The sequence below is a fragment of the Barbus barbus genome (assembly GCF_936440315.1).
Source record: "Barbus barbus genome assembly, chromosome: 46".
Taxonomy (NCBI): domain Eukaryota; kingdom Metazoa; phylum Chordata; class Actinopteri; order Cypriniformes; family Cyprinidae; genus Barbus; species Barbus barbus.
This window is the reverse complement of record NC_136724.1, coordinates 5,730,935-5,737,732: the sequence shown is the minus strand read 5'-3', so window position 1 is coordinate 5,737,732 and position 6,798 is coordinate 5,730,935.

Sequence of the window (6,798 nt, the reverse complement as noted above, 5' to 3'; positions counted from 1 at the left end):
TTATATGCATAAACACAGATTTTTCATAATCAAAATTGCAGTCCATAAATTGTTTACTGAAAATGAAGTATGGTTATACTGGTCAATTATGTTGTGTAGTTTCTCTGGAATTCTGTAGCTTCTCTGTAGATTGTTAAGCTTGCATTGTAATTCAAGGGAATATTTCTATAAAAATGAATAGGATGGAAATAACAAAATTGAAATTAGCCATTGCTTAGTGAGCATTGACCAGATAAAGTATAATTTTTATAAATAATTTGAAATTATATTTTAAAATCTTATGATGATTATCATATTTGATATCAAAATTTAATAAAATAGATTTTTGTACCTTTTTAAAAAAATCCATGATGGAATTGCTTATACAATACTAATTAATGTACTGTTGTTTCTTGTCATCAAAAATTAATTACTATTTAAACTTCATCCCATGAAAAAAAATATTATTTGTTGCGCTAAAGAAATTGACCAGTGTGACTTCCATCTTTACAAACTATATGTATTATATTAATAATTTTATATTTTATCTGATACATTTATTAAGTCATACATAAAGGGGACATAATAATGTACTGCATGAGTCTGAGCAAGAATGAGCCTTATTTCATATCTTAATAACCACGAGCATCTTGCATTAGGCATCTGTCGGCATGGCCTTTTTTCTCATTATGATCTTCATTGTCATTGTAAGGAAATGGCAAGAATAAAATGTCAAACAGTGAGTGAATAATGTTCAGAGAGGGATGATGAACTGCAAATCTATGTAGAACATATGCCTAAAGCATCAGCTCACAGTCCGTTGGAGAGCGTATGACATGTTTCTCTGGATTGATTAATTAAAGTACTTAATTAATCTTCATATCTTCATAACCTGCTTTGATAGGATCTTGATGATAATTTCACACGTTTGGCAATGCAACCTGCAAAATCTGTTTAATTACAAAAGGCTTTTTTCAAGGTCTCAATAAATATTATTATTTGTATTAAACTGCCATGTAAACCAGAATATCATAAGAGTGATTCACATTCAGAGTATTTACTGGATATAGATGCAAATTTCAGAATCTTACTATTGAATGAATACTGTGTATTTGGGCATACTACTTATTTAACATATTGCTTTTTGCATACTATAGGAAAGAAAGCATATTTAGATGGAGAGACTTGGGGGTGGACTCTATTTTTTACCTACACTCTCAAAAAAAGGTACAAAAGTGGTACCCTTTCAGAAGGCAATAAAACATGAATATATAATATAATATAATTTAGGTATTCATACGTACCTTTAAGGTTTATACACTTAAACATAGGACAATATTTGGCCGAGATACAACTATTAGAAAATCCGGAATCTGAGGGTGCAAAAAAATCCAAATATTGAGAAAATCACATTTAAATTTTTCCAAATGAAGTCCTTAGCAATGCATATTACCAATCGAAATTTTAAGTTTTGATATTTACAGTAGGACATTTACAAAATACCTTTATGGAACATGATCTTTACTTAATATCCTAATGATTTTTGGCATCAAAGAAAAATCAATACTTTTGACCCACCCATATTTTTGCCTATTGCTACAAACATACACGTGCGACTTACGACTGGTTTTGTGGCCCAGAGTCACAAATAAGTGTACATTTTGAAAGGGTACCGCCCCAGTGACAACTTTTGTAACTTTTTCTTCTGAGAATGTAGCAATGACTTCAGAAATGCCCTAGCAATCACCCATAACACCCAAACATCTGCATAGCTACACTCTAAAAAACATTCAGAACACTTTAGCAACTGTATAGCAACACACTGGCAACCACATAATGCATTAGTACTTTTATTTATTTTTTCATAAAGACTATGCTTTTCCACTTCGAATAAGAGCCCAAAACAGGTAATGTGTCTGTCTGGCTCATTGTCTGAAATGGGGGGCCGGCCTTTGTACAGAGATTCAGTCCAAGTAGGTTGTGGGCCCAGTGCCCACACTAATCATGGGGTCATTACGGCCACTGCTGTGTCTCCGCCTGTGGGTTGGACTGCACCATTTGTAACCCAACAGAGCAGGAAATTAGGCACTTTAGCTGTGGTAACTCAAGCCCGGGAGATCCAGTTGAGGGAGCACCACTTAAAGAGGCTGATCAAATTGGACCCCTTTAGAAATGAAGGCCGTCAAAGGCTAGGGAGACCTGAAGAGGGGGCGGGGAGGTGTCAGCGTGATGCATGACGTGGGGCCTCCTCATGGGCCGAGACGTGAACGACTTCATACAGAGTTATTGATTGTCTCTGGTCCTCCCATCAGCCTGTGATTGATGGTCCTCTTTCTAGAGGTTGAAACATCAGTGCTGGCTTTTTCTCACTGCTTCGAATTATGATGTTTGCCTGGGCTAGTCATATGAGAGAAAGTGCCAAAGAGAGAAAGCGAATGAAGGAAAGCGACAAGGAGGGTAAAAAGTGATGATGAAGGTGCACAGGAAGAAGTAGCGGCATCTTCTGACAGAGTCTTACCGGGGTGCACACAGCAAGCGAGCAGCATGGCATCTGGCATCTCCTCCGGTTTGAAAACTGAACCTCGGGCAAGGGAGGGACCTAATGAACACCACGGGAGCTTCATAACAAACAAAAGAAACAGAGAAGCAGCCATGAATATTTCAGCTTTCTGCAGCTCTTCTGGTATAACACTCTATCTCTGCAGGCCACAGATAAACAGGCACATAGAGGTTGGGCAGTAGCCCCTGTTGGTGAGTGTTGTCACCAGTGAAGTGTGAAAGGCTACTGAAATTGATTGACAGAGAAAAAGATGCTTGTCTATGCTTGCCAATAATTGGGAATTATAATGGGAGTTGAATGCTGTAACTTACTGGACATCCACTCAAGCAAAGAGAGGATGGAAGCTCAGGAAAGATTTTAAGTCAGTGTTGATTGATGCAGAGAAGGGTAGAATGGATTGATGACTTGCATTTACGTATATGTGGCATGTAACAAATCTATGAACTGGTACGTTGTTATATGTCTAAATTGGGTCTTAGGTTCAGCAAAGAACCATCTTCATATTAAGAACTAGTTTTAGTGGTATAGAGTTCTTGAGGTGGTTCTTTGAAAATTAAAAGTTCACGTTACGTCAGTGTTTTCATTTCTGGGTTTGTTAAAGCATAAATATGCTCCAACATGTGCATAGTTTTCTAAAACACTAGATGATAAAAAGTTCTTTGTGGAACTTCAGTGTTCTCCAATGACATTTGGCTGTAAAACCCAAAATAAGTCCATCATAAAACGTTCACACTGTCAGAGTTTGGGATTGACAACTGCATTTACTTGAATGTGTGAGTCTCGAAATGTGCTGTTCAGTAGTTCACGTTTCAAAGGTCCTTATAAAACTGGAAAATAACCAAAACCCACAATGAAAATGTAAAGCAAATAAATATATTAAACAATAGGATTAAAATGGCAAATTATGTACAGAAAGCACATACTGTCTTTCACAAACACACACAGAAACACTCACATGCACAGAAATCGTTGTTAGCGTTGCTCAGATGATTTTTATCAGTAAAATAGTTTAGCAGTTAAAGACTACATGACATTCCTCAATACTGATGTAATAACGGTGCTGTTATTGAAGCAGAAGAATTTACAGTTTCGCTATTAGTAGAAATGCTGCTGCTGAAAAGTGTCAAGAGATGCACAGACTCTGGTAATTCACACACACTTAACCCCTCTCTCTCTCTCTCTCTCTCTCGCTGTCTCTCTCTCTTCAATAACTGCATTAATAACTGCATTAGTCAGACCCTTCGCACTGTGGCTGCATCACCACCCCGGATCATTATTTTCTAATAATTCAACGGCCTGTCTTCAATTATTCCTTACTTAAATGAAACCTTTGTAACTGATAGTATTCCTTTTTATTTATTTTTTTTTAAATGTAACTAATCTGATTACATTTTTTTATGCAACTATAACATCAAACATCATGGCAGCAAGATTTACTGTTATCTCCGCCTACTGGAAACTTTTTCAGGCTTTTGATTGGCCAACATGGCTTTACGGTTTAGATTATATCGCCACCTGTTGGTTTTGCATGCTCTTGACAGTGCCTTATAGCATGTGTTTGTGTTTTCATGTGGACGGAGATTTTTTTTTTTTAAACGGAAGAATGAAAAAAAATTTAAAGAAATGGATGAAACGCATTTGTCCGTATTTCACTCCGTCTTGAATCTCACTCGCGGAAAGCACTTGAGAAACAGTATCTCTTCTGCAGCTCGGTGGGACCGAGGACGAAGGCGGAGTCAGAGGGAACGAGAAGCCAGCCGAAGCTGTAGGTGCAGGCAGGTCGACAACTGACCAAGGCGGAGCCGGATGGACGAGGGAGCCCAGAGAAGCCATATGGCCGATGGTTTCCGGTGGAGCCGAGGGAGGGAGGAGCCAAGGTGGAGCCGAAGTGTCGACAGACCGAGGTGGAGCAGAGGGCTCAGAGGTCTGAGGCCGAGACAGGGGATCTTCTGTGTAGGATTGAGCTGATGGTCCGAAGACACTCGGCATATCCAGCTGACCAGTAGGAGGTGCAGAGGGGCTGAAGGACATCAGCGATGGTGGGGCTGAAGGACTGGTTGAATAAGGAGGCGGGAGAGGGAGGTTGGGCGGGACTTCAGGACACACAGGAGATTCAGGGCTGGACGGGACCAGCGGAGACACAGGGGTATTTGGAAGAACAGGGGGCTTAGGGTTCACCTCTCCAAAAAAAATCGATCAGGTCCTTCGAAAAAATGTCCTTTAGTTCCTCATAATATCCACCAGAGACCAGTTCGTACTCACTCATAGCGGTGGGAGTGTGGGCGGGGCAATCCACCATATCCCCAAACTCCACTAATACTCCCTCAGTGCTCAGCGGTGTAGCCGGCTCACACACCTGGTCAGACCATTGTGGGGAAGTAGGCTTCATGCAAGCTGAATAAAATCCAAGGTGTGAGCTTCCAGCGGGCGATCTCCCTGCTACAGGCAGAGAAGTTTTATGGGGGGAAGGTCCTTGGAAAAATTTGAACGAAACAAAAAAGGGTAAAAACGCCGCTATAAACAGTTTTGGCCAGTTATTCTGTTATGGTCTCAGGTAGAACAAATTTCACGGAGAAAAGGGAATCCAAAAATAAAGTCTTTTAATATTATAATCCACACGAATAGAAGGGAATAACTCAGGGTAGTCTCAATACACGTAACATCAAACAGTAACTGGAAAAGAACTGAGGAAAACTCAGGACTTAAGAACACAGGGGCTAATGGGATAATTAATAAACAACAGGTGATGACGATGAACTAGACAGGCAAAAACTAGGTCAAAACAGAAATTCAACATATAAACATCTGACACCATCAGAATAAAGTGAAACCACATTTTCTTAAGAAAATGTCAAATTAAGTTGGTCTTGGTAGCAACATCTTAAGCTAAAATGTTGTTGCAGTTACATAATTTAGAAGCTAAAGATGCTGCTCAGGGGAATAAGGTTTCTCAGTGGGTAAAAGTGTTGGTTTGCAGCGAGAAGGTTTCTGGTTCGAGTCACAGAAGGTCTTTCTGTATGAAGTTTGGATATCTTTGCTCTGGTTTCCCCTTTAATCCAAAAACATGCAGAACAGATAAATGTGTGTACGTCTGTGTGTGTTAACCATGTGATGGGCTGGCCATCCACCTATACAGATTGTTTACAGCCCGAGACGCTGGAACAGGCTCCTACATAGGCAACTCTACATAGGACAAGAAGTTTGGATACATTTTATGACTTTAACTTTCAAAAGAAAAACTTTTAGCCAAAAAGTTCTATGAAATGGTACAAATAAAATGCTACAAATGCAGCAACTAAATATATATTTACTTACCATACTGATACTGAAATAACCCTGTCTGCTTAGTAATGGTGCTGCCATTGTCAGAAGTGAAGACACTAGATGTCTCTCTAAGATAGATAAGTCACATTAAATCGTTTTAACAGCGCAGGCTTGAATGTAGTAGTGATCACAGTACCATTGTGGGTTGAGTCAGAACAGAACAATAGCCGAACCTCAAAGAAATCAAACTGTCTGTCCTGACCCTGCTCGTACCTAGTGCCTGCACTGTAGGTAGAAACTCTATCATGCTGTTATACAGCCTGATGTCTGGTTTCATGGCCCATTGCACCTATTACAATATGGGTGTCCAAACATTTGCCTGTTTTAATCTGTCATCTGCAAGTGATATTGCATGCCTTCGTCCATAGGTCACCTCAGACTAGCAACATTATTGAGCTGACATTAAAGTAACGGTCAGAAGCCAAGCATGTTGGGATATTGTACAATATTGTGTTACTTTTTGTTGATGAATAATACATAATACAGAGAGATAACCTAACTGTAGGCAGTAACTAGCACAGTCTCCTTCCTCTGTGATGGGAGGCTATGACTGATTGATACCTGAGCATGTAGAAGCAGCGGCGAACTGTAAGTTGAAGTTCGTTTACTTGCATGGTGTGGGCTTTTACCATTTTCTTGAATGTTTGGATCTTAAAGCAGGTGTTTCTAGGTTGCTGTAGCATTAGGAACACTGCAGCATTAGTTAAACACATTGTAGTTCTTTGCAAATAGAGAAAAACATGGTCTGTTTTTACAAAAGACAAACATTAGCGCTATCTGTGCAACTGGTTTTATTGCATTTGAGTTGTAATAGTTATGTTGAATGCATTTCTTTTTAATGTCTTCGATGAACTTAGTAAGGGCAGGGCTAGATAGCCAAATTTGAGTGATTTGCCTATAACTTCAGGTGTGGGATTGGCTGTAATTCGGTACTT